Source organism: Tachypleus tridentatus, chromosome 7 (assembly GCF_004210375.1).
Source record: "Tachypleus tridentatus isolate NWPU-2018 chromosome 7, ASM421037v1, whole genome shotgun sequence".
Taxonomy (NCBI): domain Eukaryota; kingdom Metazoa; phylum Arthropoda; class Merostomata; order Xiphosura; family Limulidae; genus Tachypleus; species Tachypleus tridentatus.
In genome coordinates, this window is record NC_134831.1 from 139,444,723 (window position 1) to 139,464,948 (window position 20,226).

Genomic DNA, 20,226 nt, shown 5'->3' on the forward strand with positions numbered 1-20,226 from the left:
ATTATGATACAGGCATTCATTCTAAATACTCCTATTATAATAGAGACACTCATCCTAAATACTCCTATTATAATACAGACATCCATCCTAAATACTCCTATTATAATAGAGACACTCATCCTAAATACTCCTATTATAATACAGACATCCATCCTAAATACTCCTATTATAATGCAGACATCCATCCTAAATAATCCTGTTATAATAGACATTCATCCTAAACAATCCTATTATAATACAGAATCCACCCTAATATTGTTATAATACAGACATCCATCCTAAATACTCCTGTTATAATACACAGACATTCATCCTAAACAATCCTATTATAATACAAACATCTATCCTGATCAATCCTATTATAATACAGAATACACCCTAAATAATATTGTTATAATACAGACATCCATCCTAAATACTCCTGTTATAATACAGGCATTTATCCTAAATGCTAATATTACAAAAGAGTTCTTCTCAATCGTTAGTTTACTTTGTAAGTATTTTTCTTGTTATTCACTGATTGTGTTACTCTGATACACTACTTACTTATTTTCTGGACATGTAGTGTCATGGCGGACGGGTGCTCACATCAATAGATAAGGTTTATTTACCAGGTAAAGTAATCTACCTTTAACATCCAATTTAGGTTCAACTCCCATTGTCATTAAATACAAGTATAATTTCTCAGTGTGTTTTAAATAGTGAATTTTAGAGATCCTTAATTAAAATTTGAAATATAAATCGAATACATTAAACAATATATACCTCATATATTTATCAATTTTCTACAGTGTAGCTTGTATTCTAGTCTTTCTTTCTGCCATCTCTATATGACTGTCCGTGCGTTTGTTTGTTGAATAATTTGAGATATTTCAGAGAAATATCCAGTTTTGCTTTCGAGTCACTTTTATGTTTCACTTAACTTTTGTATTCTTGTCTGACTTTTTTTTTGTATTGCTCAATTTCTTACGAACAATTTAACCTGTGCCTGGCCAAGACTAGGTGCAAACTTTAATAATGCAACATAAATCTAAATGTGACTAATTTAAATAAATGTCAAAGAAATTAGGTAAAAGTACTGGAGAATAACACTTTGTTTGAAAATTAAACTACATCTCAATATCAATCAATAATTAACAACAAATTGTTTTAACTATATCTTATGAACTGACTTGTTTTCAAGATCAAGAAAGGGTTTTTATTTTCTAGTTAGACTAAGAGGTTACATCTTACGATTAGCTATTACCACAAATGTACACAGTCTTTCACAACAGTAATGTTTGTATGTCACCATTAGGGAAAGCTTGTGTCAGTTTCATAATACACACGTAGTCAAACTCAGTGAGCTATACTTTTGAAGGGTTACATTTTTCACATTAAGCCAATTTTTAATTCACATTTTGAACTACTCTCCAAGTTTTAAGATTCTGATTTAATAATCAACCTATTGTAAAAAACTTTATATTAGCTGTCTAGAAGACAATGCAGACTATCAAGAGTACCCTTCATTGAAACAAGCCAAAAGCCTATTAATCAGTGAGACAATAAAACCATATTTTAAAGTCTCGATAAAGATTTGAAACATTTTAACAACCTTCAAAGAGTTTTTTCTCATTATCTCCAAAAAGGAATGCAGTAGGATAAACAAGAATAAATGTCATGCTTATTAATCTATCATTTCCTGGATTTTTACTTTTTTCTAAAAACTTGGAACATTGGAAGTTTTCAGTTACAACCTCCTCCCAATGACTTTCAAATGTTTAAATAAATCAGGCCAGGAGTCTTAGTATATACAAGATTTCTAACCTTTCTCAAAGTGTGATATTTTTGAACAATAGTATTATCTAAGAATGTCAAACTTGTACAAGTTTTTATTGTGGTGTTGAAAGAACAGACATACCTATCCAGATAGTTTAAAGTGGCTAAGTGTAAACTGCTGTTATCTTTGATGAATGTACTAATTTTTCAAAAAGATTAATATTTTCCTCTCTAGTAGCTTTTACTCTTTATTAGTTTAATTAATAAAACTTATTTTAATTCCAATGTGATTTTAAAACTATAACTGCCATGTACTCAGTCAAACCACGTGTAGTGTGATAAACATGCAATTTGGTTATTGCATGTTATAGAATTAGAAACCAGTTAAGTACATCACTTGAAAACTTGTAGTACTTTGACATATTTTAGACACTACCCTGTAAAGAGTAAAAAATAAAGATAAGTTCAGTTTATGTTATTTGAAGAGTGGGGAATATCAGTGTGTGAAAACAAAATTATTAGGACTATTTCACTGTATCTTGCTAGCATTAAACAACACAATTTTTGATTTTCTGTGAAGTTGAATTGCATAAAGGTGAAATAGATGACTATGGCTTAACTTGAAAGATGAGTAATCTTGTGATTTCATCACAAATGTTAAATTAGTACAAATACTTTAAATTTTTCATTTTTTTTACCTTAGGATACTTGCATTATCCTCACTTATGTATTAAGACAGTTTTATTATGGAAGAATATCTTCAGAATGGACCACAGCATTTGTTCTGATGTTGTCCAGGTAACTGAACTTGCATCAAAAACAGATTTGTCTTGAACTGGATGTCCTAATTTCTGGGACTTTGAACAGTAGATGTTAATGTATCCATTGTGCAGACTAACTTTTTTGGAAGCATATAGCAACAAATTGCTCAAGTTATGGAGCAGTTGCTGCACCTGGTAGATTTGGATGCTAAACTAAACATACTTAGAAGGTTCTCAACAGTTACATTACATATGGCATGAGCAAGACATATTTGTAAGTTAAGCAATGTGACTATTTATTGGTTTCGTGATAGGTAAAAGTTGAAGTGTCCTTCATACTTTGTGATGTTCCTGTTTTGGTAGTTTACAATTTCAGGAAAGCAGTACTTTACAGAGAAGATTCACATGTTAGGTAAAAAAATACACTGTATGACATATCCAACTAAGGAAAAATCAAGCCATTATTTAAAAAAAATTGTTTATTGCATACAAAGATTAAATGAAAAAGTGAATTATAGAATTTAGAGATAGTAGTGCTACTAAAAGATTCATTCCTGCCTGCACAACTATATTGAACAAAGTTAAAACTTTTAAAAGTAAGTGCTACATATGTAAAAACAGATAATATATCATGTTTTTCACCAAAACTTTGGAAAGCTAAGTGCATCATGTATATAGGAGGGTTTCTTTAATCCTTGTCATGTCTTAGTGATATTATCTGTAATCTTATTTTTATTTAATTTGATTTGATCAGTTATAGTAATTTATTTTAGAAACTTCAAGCTTTTGTTATTCACATACAATGTATAAACAGTATACAGTAAACAATTAATTTGGTTTGTTTTGACATTTAATTTTGAAAAAAGATTTTTAGATATACTCTGTGTAGAGTAATAATTGACTCTGAACCTTTATAATCACAAGCTTTTCAGTCTTTGATCAAGAGAAAGTAAAAATGAAATACGAGTCTGTTAAAAGTATGTAGGGATTAAAAACACTTTTGAAAACATGTGTCTGTGAGAAAACTTGTTGTCTGATAGCTGTGATCAAACAGTGTATCCAAACTTGCAATTTGTATTGCAATAAGCTGTTGCAAAGGATAAGGTCTGATATTTGTACTAAATTCTCCACTCTATTTTGAGTGTTTTCTTTGAAGACTGCATTTAAACAAAAACAAAGTCACAGAAACCTATTGAATCTGTATTGCGGGACTTGACAAGTACACTCTGTATGTTTGAATGTAATGGCTGTAAATCTAGTATTTGTAGACATTCTTCTAATGAAAATAGTTATTGATTTTGAAATGTTGTCAGAATGGTGTAAAATCTGTTCTCCTGAACCTTTATTAGTACCAAATTCTTGTTTTTCATCTTGTTAGTAACTTCATGAGATATGCCTAACTTTATCACAATGGCTGTTTGGTTCAAAAGGCTCTCCTTATTGTAGTATCCACTTTCTTAATAAGCACTTACACCATATAGACTTAAGTGTGGTTTAAGAGCTTTTTCCTGTCCTAAACTCTTGGCTGTGTGTTCTCAGATTTAGTAAAGAACATGGAAAACTCATTTATTAAAATGTAATGTCTTTTGGCTGTATAGTTCCTGATAATCTTGTTTTCCAGGAAGCTGTAGCTGATGATGTAACAAGAAATAATCAGAAGCTAAAATATTCAAAATATTTTGGTGTGTCAGTCATCTTTCAGAATTTTTTAAAGCATTTAAAATCTGTCAGTTCCTTCTGTTAATAATAGGTTAATTTCAGTTAACTAGTTTTATGTCTCATAAACCTGTTAATTTGTATGTCTAATTAAAATAAATTTACAAAAGCCCAAAAAGTGGGACTGTAAATTTCACTCTTTCAATAAATAACTTTTTATTTATCAGATTTTGAACATTAAATGATAAAAAAATAAATTGAATCTAACTTAGTTGCAGATTCATTAAAACATGAAGTGGACACAAGAATAAAGTTGAAGTTATGTATTAAGCCAAAGTTTTTTTTAAAATCATAAGGTTTTCAGTCTTGATCTCCATCTTCTTCACTAGTTAAACTATTTACAAGACAATATTATTTAAAACATTCAGGTACAAATATTTTAACATGCCAAATTTAAATGAGATAGCAATAAAATAAGATTGGATAATACTGTCATTCATTTGAAATCCTTTAATTATATATTAGTGTGAAAATCTTGTTCTTCATTCAAATTTGTATATTGTTTGTATTTTCTTGACATGAAGCTAGGTGTGAACAAAATTATTATTGTATTTCTTACAGGGCTTAGCAGTATAATTACAAGTCATCTGAGTATCTGTGAATGTGTGGAATAAAAACATGGAGCCTCAGGTAGGTTAAAATACATGTACTTAACTAATTTTTGTGGTTGTATCTGCTAGTTTGATAGTTCTGTATGCAAGGTTGCATAGAGTCCTGAAAAGTCAGGGAAAATACATAATTTTAAATCTGGGCTTGGAAATCCTTAATTTTGGAAAAGTTGTGGAAAGTAATTCTTACCGCATTAATTTTGAAAATCAATTATTATTTCTGATTGTTGTGAGTATAAGAAAGCTAAAGGAGAATACTTTTGATACCATACAGCAAGTCTACTAAAGGTTATAGTTCAAAGTGGCACCTTTTTTGTACTATACATCTGTTATTGACTGATATATAACTATTAATATTATTGGCTATCCAAAAATGCATTTACTCCAATTCAATTATTAATAAAAACTGATCTTAACAAAATGAGTGAGTTCAGATGATGGGCACGTTAAAATTCAGTTGATGCATGTGCTGAGTGTTATAAAGATTGAACTCTTACAAGACTAATTGTAAATTAAAATTGAACAGTTTAAAATACCATTGTTTTAATTTCCCATATATAAAATATATTCTCTAAGTGTGTGAAGTTTCATGCAAGCTTTATCAAAACTTAATTATAAGCGAACTAAGCCATTGTTTATGAAAATCATGTCCCTGATACTGATTGTTTGTAATTTCTTTGTAGCTGTTATTCATAATCAGTAGTAATTAGAATTTTGGAGAGTGCATAGGTTAAGGAATAATGTTGTGTGATGAAGAAAATGTACATGTTTTGTAGTGCAATTCAGTGAGAAAAATCTCAACCATTTGTGCAAAACTGAGTAAGTTTCATTTCAATCAAGAATGATTTGTAGATTTAAAGAACAAAGAATGGATCGCAGAAGATTTATCAAACTGATATTGTACCAGATGTATAGCTTGTGATATTTTTGCATTGGCAGTATCGGCTGTCCATTGATTTAAGACTCGTGTAGGCAGTGAGATAATAATCATAATAAATACTGGATAAAAATTATTTTAGGTTATTTGTAAATAAACTAATCATTTTTACATGGTACACCATGTTTATGTGATTGATTGTTGTATCAGCCCAATAAGTTTTGAAAATGTTATGGAATTGCTTTAACTGAAATGGTGTACAAGTCACTTAAGAAGCTGTGTTTTGTCTCAGAACTAATGTGAATACAGCTTATTTTCATGCAATGCTGTATTGTGCCCAAAAGATGGTTAATGCGTGTCAGGAATACTGGCCTAAGTGTTTTTCCTTTTTGCTGTACTTGTCCAATTTAACATGGGTTAAATTATTTTTTGTGATAATATTACCATTATAGTTGTTTGAAAGTTTTTATTTTAAATTTTTGTTATATTTTAATGAATTGTTTTTGTGTGACCCTGGTTGTAGTAGCAGTGCATTTAGGCCATTACAAAAGTCAAGAATGGGAATGCTTTGCTCCAGTGTTATGATACACAATTCTGAATAAATGTGAGAAAGATTGGTACAAACATCACTTTCAGTGCCATTTTGCAAGAACAAATTGTAATGCATGGTCACATGATTTAAAATATGCAAAGAAATGATCTAAATTAACTTTGGTAAATATATTTTGAAACAAGTAGGTAATTTGAGTTAAAAAAATAATTACATGAAGTTCTAATTAAAATAAACTTTTTTCTTCCAAAATTATTTATTTCAGGACAAAACCTGTAACTATTTTGTAAATAAGTTGAACATATATATATACACACACATATACACATTCATTCACGCATTTCATGATTTTTAACATTTGGTCATGACGGTTTCTGCAATGCAGCACAGAATACTCCACACATGAACTAACAGAGCCCATAACTTATATTACTGTAGCCTCAAACTAAAGACATAAATATAACAGGTTAAGCAACTTTTATTATGTTAAACATTCTTCCTACAGCTAGCAGTCAAACTTTGAATATTTGTTATGTGTTACTGAAGATTGGTGAAATCAAAGGATATTTAAATTTATGTAAAGTGTTCATCTGAGATTCAAAGACATGCATTTCCTTATGTAAGACTGCTGCAGTTCAGAATTTTAAATTTTCATGGCTCCCTTGTATTATATCCAGTATTTTTTTTCTGACAAATGAACAAATTATGTGGACAGAAAAAAAAACCTACTTTGGACCAATGGTAAAACCCTTTGTTTTCAAACCTTGAAGTCTTAATATGAATTTTAGACCCATATACAAAATTACAATTTCTAACTTAGCTGATATTAATAAAATAATGGTTTAAATTAATTATTTGGAAAATGGACTTGAATTATTTTGTCCAGTAAGCTAATTCGTGAAAATTGAAAGTGTGTTTTTGTCATCTTTCTAAGGAAGAGAGTTATTATCAAGTTACTGGAGAGAGTTCAATAAAGCTAGCAGATTATCTTAGGTTTGAATTGTCATAAAGAGATAGGATAAAATTTCTTGACATGCTTACTGAACAAATTATTCAAGTCCATTTTCCAAATAATTGATGTAAACCATTATTTTATTAATATCAACTAACTTAGAAATTATAATTCTTGTATATGGGTCTCAAATTCATATTAAGACTTCAATGTTTATTTGAGAAACAAAAGGGTTTTACCATTGGTCCAAAGTAGTTTTTCTTCTTTCCACACAGTTTTGTTCAGTTAGCTAATTTGTGAAAATTGAAAGTGTGTTTATGTCATCTTTCTAAGGAAGAGAGTTATCAAGTAACTGGAGTCAGTTCAATAGAGCTAGCAGTTGACAGTTGACTGTTTGGAATTATAAATCCAGGTAAAATTTTTTATAAACTGAAGACAGTAAGACCAGAAGATGCAAGTTTATGATACTGAAAATTCACACAAACAAAATTCCTGTTGATAGCTGGTGGATTTTATACTTTGTAAAGAAGTTGCACTATGAAATTGTTTACTGTAGAATCTACAACACTGAAAGAGTTAGGATGAGACTGAATGAGTATTTTATAAATTGGAGCCAAATACTAAAAAAAAGTAGGGTTCTGTATCTAATTTTGAATAGCCAACAGAAGAATTTCAGATAACATAAATTAGCCAAACCACTCTTTGTTCTCCTTTGGAAATATAAGCAATACATTCTGGGTATAGAAATTTGAAAATAGTTTCCTTTGTGTATGTGGAAACATTTGTTACATGAAAAATGATTATGTTACAATGTAGTACTTTGAAAAACTTTTTTTTGTTGATCTCAACAGGCTCTATTATCTTCTATTGAAATTTTTTTTGAAGAAAGCCAACCATACACCTGATTATTGATATAAATTCCTGCCAAAGTATTTCTCATATTCACATTTGCCACATTGGCATCATGGACAAAAAACCAAAATATAAACACCTTAGAATAAGCACTTTTATCTTCCAATGAAGTAACTGCCATTAAGTTGAAAATGTCCAATGAATAACAGTAATGAGATTTAATTATTTTGCATTTTTAGTACAAATATTTACTAAACATTTAAAAACCTGGTTTTCTAAGGTTTAACAAGGCATTTGATATTACATCAAGGAAAAAGCTAAATCATTTAAATATTTTCTCTCACAATATGCATGACTATTAAATACTCATTTTAATCTAAAATGTGGTTACAGGTTACATGCTTTGCCAGTATGAACAGAACAAAGATGATCACTATAAATATAAGACACCAAGATGGAATTTTTACATTAACCCTACATAACATGAAACTTTAGACTGTGCCAAGATGAGAGCACAATAATTATCTTTAGGTTTGCAATGAAATCATACAATGTATTATTTAATACAGAACAGTTGCTTTACTAAGCATTTTAACATAATATTGAAACTTACTCTTAATTTTAATAATGACACTAAAAAATCAGGAACATATGGTTTAATCTTCAGCATAACTGTCTTATGTTCAATGCATACAGTGACTATCTACTCAACTATTTTTGCAGTAAAGATTCCTTTGGAAAGCTATTCTTGCACACATACGATCCTGGCTTGAAAATGATAAAAACTGACTTTTCAAACCACCCTCTATTTTTTTTAGCAAAACATAACTCTCCTGTTAGCATTAAACTTTTGTAACTGTAAAGTGCTGCTCTGAACTATCAATATCAACTCATTACACATGATAATTACCTTAAAAATTAAATTGCCTATCTCAGTATCTGGTGCCTGATCCCATCATTTTAAGTTCTCTAAATCTTAAATTCAAAACTATTCTCTCGTCATAATGCTACCTTAGATTTTTAACATAGCAAAACGAAACAAAAGCCTTTTATCTACCCGGATAATTTTCTTGGTCTAACTGCTAACCTTCAACATCAACTCTTATTCTTCAAAAAGAAAATAAGATGTATATATCTATCGTTATGTTAGTGCTAGAACTTCTTGGAGCTAAACCTTAAATTAACCATTAATTTAGGCCTAATATATGATGTTAGGCTTGGCGATGTGTTACTTTTCTTCAATAACAACTGCTACCAAGTCCTAGCAAACTGAACTTTTGCAACTTTTTAAATATCATAATACTAGAAGTGGTACCTTGGTGTTCAACACAACTTTTCTTACAGCGTCAAATTATTTATTATAAAATTATCACACAAACTAAGTTCTCTAAACTTCAAAATTAAAATAAAATAAGAAATACCAGTTTAAAAAATGTACATTCCAATATTTTTGAAACATGGCAAATACAGCCTACACTTCAACTCGAAAGCTGACATGCTTCCGGTCTGTGATGTCGAAAAATCCACTTGTTGAGAAATTTATATGCAAAAACGGCTCGTTTGGGTTGAGAAAATATTTTACATAGAAGAACGAACAACGTTTCGACCTTCTTCGATGACCGAAGATGACTTTATTCTTTTTGAATAAAGAAGAAAAAAAGGAAGTATTTTAGAAAGAGTAGTTTCTGACAGAGAATGTAATATTATCATGATAATATATAACGTGATAATAAACAAGCCAAAGCAGTAAAGTAAGAAGGTGACTGTGTCGTCCGTCCTTGGTAGTTTGTATTTGGAATATTCATGAGAAAAAAAAATTCAGTACCTCCATGCACAATAAAGTCCTAAATTTGGACCAACTATCAAAATAGGACAGTGGAACTATGCCAAGGTTTCGTGAATGCTGTACAGAAACACCAGCATCAGACATCTAATGAAAACGACCAATATGGATGTGCTTTAGACTCAAGCCACATAAAATTAGCCGATGGACCATGGTAGTATCCTATGGTCACTCTTTATAGTAATCAAAGGTGAAAGTTATATGTTGTAGCGTCTCAGAAACACATCGAAACACTAAGATCCTCTCCTCCCCTTCATGTGTGGGTGGACGGTTCGATCCCAGAGAAGATAAACAGTAGAGATAGAACATTCCTTTCGAGATCCTCTTACTATGTGCACGAAATAACACTGTGAAACAAAAATATGAAACTGCCTTATTTTATTTGTGTACTTACGACAATATAAACAGGAAAAAGAATCAAAAGAATGAAAGTTTTGTGTTGACGAAATATTTTTTTAAAACTTATAAAATGAAAACAAGTGCTTAGTCAACATGTAAATTTTTTATCTACATTTTATAACGTTAAACACCCTAGAAACCTTAACTCAATTTTCTCCAGTAAAGGCCCGGCATGGCCAAGCGCGTAAGGCGTGCGACTCGTAATCCGAGGGTCGCGGGTTAAATTAACATTTAACATGAAGAGAAAACTGTAATTTGAATTTCCTTCAAATGTTTCAATCATATTGTACTTATCAGTTTTTGCCTGGCCAAGTGTGTTAAGGCGTTCAACTCTTAATACGAGGGTCGCGGTTTCGAATCCCGGTCGCACCAAACATGCTCGCCCTCCCAGCCGTGGGGGCGTTATAACGTGACGGTCAATCCCACTATTCGTTGGTAAAAGAGTAGCCCAAGAGTTGGCGGTGGGTGGTGATGACTAGCTGCCTTCCCTCTAGTCTTACACTGCTAAATTAGGGACGGCTAGCACAGATAGCCCTCGAGTAGCTTTGTGCGAAATACCAAAACAAACAAACAAACAAAACTATTCTGCTGTCTAACAATACAGATAGATAGGAGTAATTTACTTCACACGTCAAGCTGATCCGTATTTTACAGTGGATCTGTATAATGGACCTTCGATGTAAAAGATAATAACTGATCTTTCTTATATTCTTTCACATCTACATGTTTTTCACCATTCATCAAGTCTACAATCTGAGCTAAAATCTACTGCTATAGTACATTAAAACTAACTTTTTCAGTTAATAAATTATCCTGATTAAACTAATTTTAAGGATTCTCATAGATCGTTTAGTACATCATATAAATACTTTACCCACATGCACTTGTTCATTTAAAATTATGCATAACATATTATAAAGCCACTTCAAAACTTGTAATTAATTTTTTGAACTTCAAACATACTTTTTATGTTAACATTTCCAACAAACTATCTCGTGTAACAGTTATTTATTGAAGTTAATGTTTTACGCTTTATCAATAACACTACAAGAATTCTAGTTAAAATGTAAGCAATATCGTTAACTTTGATTTAATCCTAAACACATGTATTACGCTTCAGTTAGTGTAAATACCTTACATATGTACCTCTAAGTTATTTTACCGAAGTTATTAAAATAAAACTTCTTTTATGACGTAATGAGTTATAATCACTAAGAATTAAATAGTGATTGTAATCTAATTAGGGACAAAGGTTACTTTGGTAAACTTTAGCCTTAATGCTCAGAAAATGAGATTATTTAACCTTTCACTTCAGTAAGCATTCGGGCTTCAGATTTTGAAAAGACAGTCGTTACTAAGCTATAACAATAGCAAGTTTGAGATTCTTCTCACATAACGATATAGTTTCAGTTTTTATAAACTACTATCAGATTTTAATAATTGTTTGTTGTTGTTTTTTTTAATTTGTTCAAAGCTACACGAGGATATCTGCTCTAGTCGTCCTTAATTTAGCAGTGTAAGTCTAGAGGGAAGGCAAGTAGTCATCACCACACACCGTCAACTCCTGAGCTAGTTTTTTGCCAACGAATAATGGGATTCACCGTCACATTGTAATGACCTCTCTGTGATTAATTACGTTTCAAAATGAATGTCTTACAGTTCTTGCTATTGATATTTATAAGTTTAATGTTTGAATAATAGTATCTTCAGAATTTATTGTTTTTACTAACAATGCAATGCAAATTAAGACTGTTTTAGGTCTTATTCAAATATGAATAATATTTGATTTTTAGTTATTTTGTTTACATTGCTAACAATCAATGTTTTTTGCATCAGAATAATGTCATAGCGACACCAAAATGACACATTATTATCGTTCAGTTTTATGACTTGTCCTTCTGAGAACGTCCACAAACAATCCAAGAACATTTTTGTGACTGAAAATTCAGCAGAATAGATAAGGAAACAAATAGCTACATCAATAACAACTTGTTTCTCCCTTACGCCTGTCTTACGCGGATAAACTAGGGAACACATCAGATAACTTGCCAAAATGTTTAATGTTGACGTCCCATCCTAGTCAATACTTAACAAAGAACACGTTAAAATAAACATACAGAAAAAAAATTGAAACATGTTCTACTAAACAGATTTACGTTAGAAATAAAAAAAAAATGAAAGACGTTTTGGGACGAGAAGACTGAAATATACTGGTAAAATTACGTGATTCCGCACTGTGGAAAACATAACCTCAACAGACTGAGACGATTACTGTCTTGTCGCTCTAGACAAATTCTTGAAGGAAGAAAAAAACATTTTTTATATCAAAAACGCTGAACCCTTTATGAAATAGAAACTTAAAAACAGAACTCAGTAGTTTAATACTACCATTAATTAACAACTCAAACATTGTTCCAGCCAATCAGCTTATCTCACATGAATACTAAACAATCCCCTTGCACTCTAGGCTTATGTCATGAAGGATCCACTTGTCATTATGTGCTCCCTTTACAAGCGATAAATCCAGACTTAACGACTGCACTCGGTATTAATAATTTTAACTTTAATTATTTTCCTATAAGCTAATGGAACTGTTTTTTGTTTTCAGATTTAGCTCACACCTTGGGTACTAATGGATAAAATTGTTAGATGCCTGATCAATGAAAGCGTGATTTTCTCTCTCCCCCAACAGACACTGTAAATTCTCTGTCATTGGTTCTACCAGTCCCTCTGCAAATAATATGACATTCAATCTATTAACCTTTGCCACAAACTATTTCCTATTGAATCTATGGATGCAACCTATTTTAATCTATTTTGTTAGTGTTTTAATTCTCTAATATCGCGAGAATGGTGACGGTAAACTTAATAATTTCTTAACACTCTGGACAAACAAAACCTTCATCAAAACATTGAGTGTCACACACACCTCACTTGTGTTACCCTTTTCAATTTTTATAGTCTTCCAATATCGTCTCTGTAAGTGTCGCCCAGAAACATTAAGTCGTTACCTGTGGGACGTTCATTATGAATACATTTCTGAACATCTATAAAAAGGCAACTTAATATCTTCTGTTTGTCATCTTTATGTAGACGAAGTATTTCTATAAAACATTGGTTGTGTACATGTTCATATTTTGTAGGACTCTTGAAAATAAGCGAATCAAAATCAAACATTTTACTAACGTGTTATCACTCTGCTGCTAGAAATAATTAAACAATGTGTGTTTTAGCATGTATTACCTAGAGTTGACTGGCTTTATTAACGGAATGTTTGGCACAGTAACTGGAAATTGTCCGACAGCCAACATAAGCTATCTTGTTTTAGGATTTTTACCCGAAAAGAATAAAAAATTATTCTGAAATTGAATACAATTTTGCTTTTCTTTTTATAGAAGAATGGCTTCCAACATCCATAGCTGGCTATCTTGATTACCATCATTTTTGGTCCTTGAGCAAAATTTCTATCGTACACCATTGGACCAAAAATCACGGTAATCGAGACATTTCAATTTTTTTGATGAGACATACATTATCTTCCGGAAACCAAGATATGCAAGTAGCATATACTGAAGCCATTAGGAATTTTAATAAATAAAGAAAGAGATCATTATGTAATATTATCCTTTATACAATATGTGCCTCCTTCACAGGTACTTTATACAATATGTGTCTCCTTCACAGGTACTTTATACAATATGTGTCTCCTTCACAGGTACTTTATACAATATGTGTCTCCTTCACAGGTACTTTATACAATATGTGTTTCCTTCACAGGTACTTTATACAATATGTGTCTCCTTTACAGGTACTTTATACAATATGTGCCTCCTTCACAGGTACTTTATACAATATGTGCCTCCTTCACAGGTACTTTATACAATATGTGTCTCCTTCACAGGTACTCTCAGCTTATGTTAAAAATAAACTTTAACTTTGTATAAAAAAGCAAGAAACATGAATAAAGTTTTAAACCATAAGTATATACAGTATGTAAGTATATACAGTATGTAAGTATATACAGCATGTAAGTATATACAGTACGTAAGTATATACAGCATGTAAGTATATACAGTAGATAAGTATATACAGTACGTAAGTATATACAGCATGTAAGTATATACAGTAGATAAGTATATACAGTATGTGAGAATATACAGTTTATAAGTATATACAGTATGTAAGTATATACAGTATGTAAGTATATAGAGTATGTTAGTGTAAACAATAAGTATATACAGTATGTTTGCACAACAACATTCTACATGAAATCTTAGAAAATCAAACCAACTTATCCAACATTTTAAGATTTCATTATTTGTATATATAAAATCAAAGTATACTCTCAAAACATTAATATAACTCAAAACGTTTATAGTGTAGCGAGGTTCCTGGAATGTGTTACTAATAATTACCATTTCTTACTTTTGAACTATGACAACGTAATAAGGCCATTCGACTAACCAAGCGTTTCTACAAATTACATCTACTAAAGAACACTTAATTAAGTTTTTTTGTTTGCTTGTAAATTAATAAACACACCTACCTCCGCCCCCTTTTATTATTTTCTTCTAACTGAATAATAGGATTTGATCGATTTTTAAACAGTGCCATTAACCTTATTACTTGATTGTTCTTATGAGGTTCCATTATCCCGCTGATTTGATTGTTCTTATGAAGCACCTTTAAACCTCTGACTGATTGTTCTTATCAGGTGCCATTAGCTCTTTGACTTGATTGTTCTTATGAGGTTCCATTAACTATCTGACTTGATTGTTCTTACTCCCCTCAAATATTCATCTTCAGGGGTAATTCATGTTTGGAAAATTACAACTACAAGTACAAGTAACAGAACAACAGGAAATAAAATATTTTGAACTTGGTCATGTTTCTGTAGCAGTTTTTTAAAAATCGGTTAAGTCAAAATAAACGCAATTTGCTTGCATTAAACTAATCTGTTTGTATAAAAGCTGAATACGCATATAATTAACATATGATAACGTAGTTATTTTCCACAACATATAATTAATAGATTGTTTTGCTCAAAGCTACACGAGAACTACCTGTACTAGCCGTCTTTACTTATGACTGTTTGTTTGTTTTAGAATTTTGCGCAAAGCTACACTAGGGCGATCTGCGCTAGTTGTCCCTAATTTAGCAGTTTAAGACTAGAGGCAAAGCAGTTAGTCATCACTACCCACCGTCAACTCTTGGGCAACTCTTTTACCAATGAATAGAGGAATTGTCCGTCACATTATAATGCCCTCGAGGCTGAAATGGCGAGCATGTTTATTGTGATGAGGATTAGAACCCGCAACCCTCAAATTACGAGTCGAGCGCCCTAACCTCCTAGTTATGCTGGGTCTCTTTACTTAAGAAATAATATACCATTCATTCGAAAAATTTAAATCTAACTCTGAATTTCTATATAACATAACATAAATATGTTTCCTACAAACCAATTTAGAAAAACATATGAATCTGAAGAGAATGTTTATTTAAAAATCTCTTCTGCCTTGTTAAACAAATTGTTATTTTTAAAACTATAAGATACATACTCTATACGTAATGTTTAGTGAATGATACGGCACGTCTATCCTAAAATACTTAATATAAGCAAATCCAATACCTCAATGATTCATTACTTTATACGTGACCAGGTAGCTAGGGAGCTTGATTTCGAATCTGAGGGTCGTGGGTTCGAATCCCCCGTCCTACTTAATATGCTTGCCCTTTCAGCCTCAAGGACGTTATAACACAACGATGAACCCCACTATTCCTTGGTAAAAGTGTTGGCAGTGAGTGGTGATGACAAGCTGCCGTTACTTGTCTTCCACTGTTAAATTAGGGACGGCTATCTTTCTGAGTTTGTACAAAGTTCAATAAACAACTTCATAAACATTTGTCACTCTGTTTATCATGCATATGAAACTCTTTATTTTTGTTGTACTGCTTATAATAAATCGTTGAATACAGTGTTCCATAAAGTTAGCTTATAATCAACTTATTGGTATTTCGAATATCAGGCCCGGCATAGCCAAGCGTGTTAAGGCGTGCGACTCGTAATCTGAGGGTCGCGGATTCGCATCCCCTTCGTGCCAAACAGCTCTTTTAGCTGTGGGGGCATTATAATGTGACGATTAATCCCACTATTCGTTGGTAAAAGAGTAGCCCAAGAGTTGGCGGTGAGTGGTGATGACTAGCTGCCTTCTCTCTAGTTTTACATTGATAACTTAGGGACGGGTAGCACAGATAGCCCTCGAGTAACTTTGTGCGAAATTTAAAAAAAACGAACAAACAAACTTCGACTATTAATTTAATATTTTAAGATACTCACGAATAATTAAAATTATTTATATTAGCGTTTAGCAGTGTAACGCTCCTTTCAGGTTGATTCAAATAAGAATTAAGGAGTTCTTAATAATTTTGTTTTGAGTGCTGGTTCAACGTTCAAAACTTAATAGAAAATTAGAGGAGTTTGATTCTTTTAAGTCGCTACTGAAAAAGTTACTAAATTTATCTCTGTCTTTCCGCCATATTTTAAGGCATTATGTGAAGGGATTTTTTTCTAAGCTATAAAATGCATAGAAAAGGGTTTGTATCATTTATTGAACGTCAATATAAACACGAACATATATCTACAATAACGTGACGTTTATACAAGTCACGCACGTTATCGATCAACGTTCAACTTGAGTTGTTCCCATATATCTACTGTAACAGCAGTGTCTAGAGATTATTCAAAACTAACTACTTGAAGCTTTCCGCAGATTTTAAGATACGCTGGTATATAATGGGTATATAACGAGTTTGCTATTTCATTAGCAGCTACAGGATATTTCAGATGTTTGATGTCTTTCAGTTTTGAACATTAATAAAGACAACCTAACTTTCTCTTCTCTTGATTATTCACAGGTCTACTTAAGTCATTAATTTCCTGGAATTATTTTGGGTATATTCCATCCCTTGTTGAAATGCGAGTGGCTGTCAACCACGTGGATAGCGCACGCACCTGAGAGAGAGAGAACTTTATATATATAAATATATTGTTACCTTTCCTATATTTGTGCTCGGCATGGCCAGGTAGTTAAGGCACTCGATTCGTAATCTGAGGGGCGAGGGTTCGAATCCCCGTCACACCAAAAATGCTAACCCTTTCAGCCGTGTCGGCGTTATAATGTGCGGTCATTCTTACTATTCATTGGTAAAATAGTAGCCCAATAGTTGGCTGCGTGTGGCGATGACTAACTGCTTTTCCTCTTGTCTGACACTCTAAAATTAGAGACGGCTAGCGCAGATAACCCTCGTTTAGTTTTGCTCGAAGTTCAAAACAAACCAAACCAATCCTTTATTTGCCAGATTTACTAGGGTTTTGTGAGATGCCACAGAGACTGCTTTTGAAAATATAGGTTGCCATATTTAGCGGCTAAAACTTTATTGAGAATTTCTTTATAGATTCTTTTCGTAAGATACTATTTTCTTCAAATACATAGATTATGTGTAACACAACTTTTAACTGCAGTCTAATAGAGCTAGAAGTACTTTTATGAAAGCCCACGAATAAATCTAACTCTCTTTTTTTTATCTAGTTGCCATACGCACAGACACGTATTTTCAAATGTTTAATTTAACTTGAGCTCGAATTTGATTGGCTACAGCCTGTGTCTTGTTCCTATCGTTTCTCTAAAGACTCAGCCAAAAATCTAGTTACTTCTCCGTAATACAGTATCTGACAATCTTCAAAAACGAGATTAATTAATAAATAAATCACTGTTGTTTTTTTTCAGTTTTGAACACACGATTTCTATAACACTGCACTTAGCAAATATAAGCAAATATTAAAACCGTCTACATGAAATATATTTTATTAGCTGAATACATGGGCTTATATTTCTTTCCGAGTAACAAATGGTATCAACAGAATAACTAGTTCTTATTGAAATAGAATTAATTCTTAGCTAAATGTCTTCAAGCATATACTGCTCAAAAAGAATGAAGTACATGTTTCAGTATATTTTTGTCATAACTAAATTATGTATGAAAAGCATATCCATTCGTCTACAAGTGTATTGTTTAAGAATGCGAGTGAAGTTTGAAGCAACTCAAACGAAACTCACCTCACTCAAGGAGAATACAACTCAAGGTACCCTATATAAGGCTGTTGCGTGAAACTATGCATTCCTCATTAATTTTCGAAACAAACACCAACATGAATTTTTCGCGGCTCGTTTTGTCAGTGTGTACCTTCATATTATATACCCAAGCAGTCAGGCGCCATCTGACAGAGAATGAAGTGGAGAAGGCGGTGCAGATGCTGGAGGATGACCAGACCCAAAGAAAGGTGGCACAGCGCGTCAGTGTGTCACCCACACGTCATCAATCGACTTTGGCGACACTACTAGGAGACAAACTCTTATGGCAGGAGACCAGGTCATTGCCATCATCGCTGTACAACAGCCAGAGAGGACCGCTACATCGTGACTACCGCTCTGTGGGATAGGTTAGCTACGGCTTGATCACTGCAAAATGACTTTTAGCATTCCACTGGAACCCGTAAGTCGACCCAAACAGTTTGAAAAAGTCTGCACGAAGAACTTCATTGGACCAGGCGGCCTACAAGAGGCGTTATTCTGACAGCGCAACACCGTGCAGCCAGGTTAGAACTTGCTTTTCAACACCCGTACTGGAAGCTTCGTCAATGGGCCACCGTGCTGTAGACAGACAAGAGCAGATTCACTGTGGCTCGTGATGATGGACGTGCGAGAGTGTGGAGACGCTAAGGAGAGCAGTTTTACGCTTGTAACATTGTGCAAGCCGATACTTATGGTGAAGGTTCTGTAATGGTCTGGGCAGGCACATGCTTAAGTGGCCGCATGTACTTAATCATACTCAACAGGGTGCCCTAAATGCACGACGAAATAGAGACGAATTTCTGGAACCCATTATGAAACCTTTTTGCCTGTGCTGTCGGTGATGAGTTCATTCTCATGCAGGTTAACGCGCGAGCCCACATGGCTTGGCTGTGTATGGAGATCCTTGACGAGGAAGGAATAGAGACTTTGAGTGGCCTGCCAGATCTCCAGATTTAAATCCGATGTTGGGATATGTTGTCAAGGCGTGTTAGTGAACGCCAGCACCCTCCTCAGAATGTACATGAACTCCGACAAGCCCTGGTAGATGAGTGGGCTACCATACCCCAAGATAACATCAAAAGGCTGATTCGAAGTGTGATAAATCAAACATTTCTTGAATAAACCCATGTAAACTGTTTAAAGTATGGAATATCAGTTTTGGTGATACTGGTCATTTTAAATTTTTATTTCTCCATGTTTTACCGTTCATCATACATTAAGAAATGGATACAGATGGAACTGAAATGAGGCAAATTACCTAAAAAAAATAAAAATATTATCACATTTGAAACACTGAGAAAAATTATATAAGAAAACGAACTTATATATGCCGAAACGTTGTTCGCTCCTCTACGTAAAAAAAATTTCTCAACCCAAACGAGCCGTTTTTACATTTATATTTTAATCCAAAAGTGGGTTTTCTCGACATCACTGAAGAAAACGTACTTGTTCCTCTAATTTTTTGAGCAGTTTATAAATTATTCCATAAGACACACCTGACTATGTTTTATGTATGTCGTAGGGGCTAAAATTCATAGTACAAGAAACAAAGAAGATTCCTTTCAAAGAATGCCTCTTAAACTTGTTAAATATGTAGTTATACATTATTTTAAGCATTATTTGGTCACTAATCAACCTGCGACTAAAATGATAAATTTTACCGCAATGGGATTTTTTGGTGAATTACATACTGTATATCGACATAATATTTTATGTGTGATAGTTTCATACGGAAGAACGATCAGCACATAACTGTCTGATAAACTACAGGGAAGGCA

General features: G+C 32.5%; 1 long non-coding RNA gene across 1 annotated transcript; it reads left to right on the plus strand.

Annotated features, from left to right (window-relative positions):
- The first annotated feature begins 552 nt into the window (after positions 1–552).
- LOC143256723 (uncharacterized) lies at positions 553–17,631 on the plus strand. The gene is made up of 3 exons (XR_013031456.1): positions 553–614; positions 4,797–4,865; positions 17,232–17,631. It is a non-coding gene; the product is annotated as an uncharacterized LOC143256723 (long non-coding RNA).
- The last annotated feature ends 2,595 nt before the right edge of the window (positions 17,632–20,226 follow it).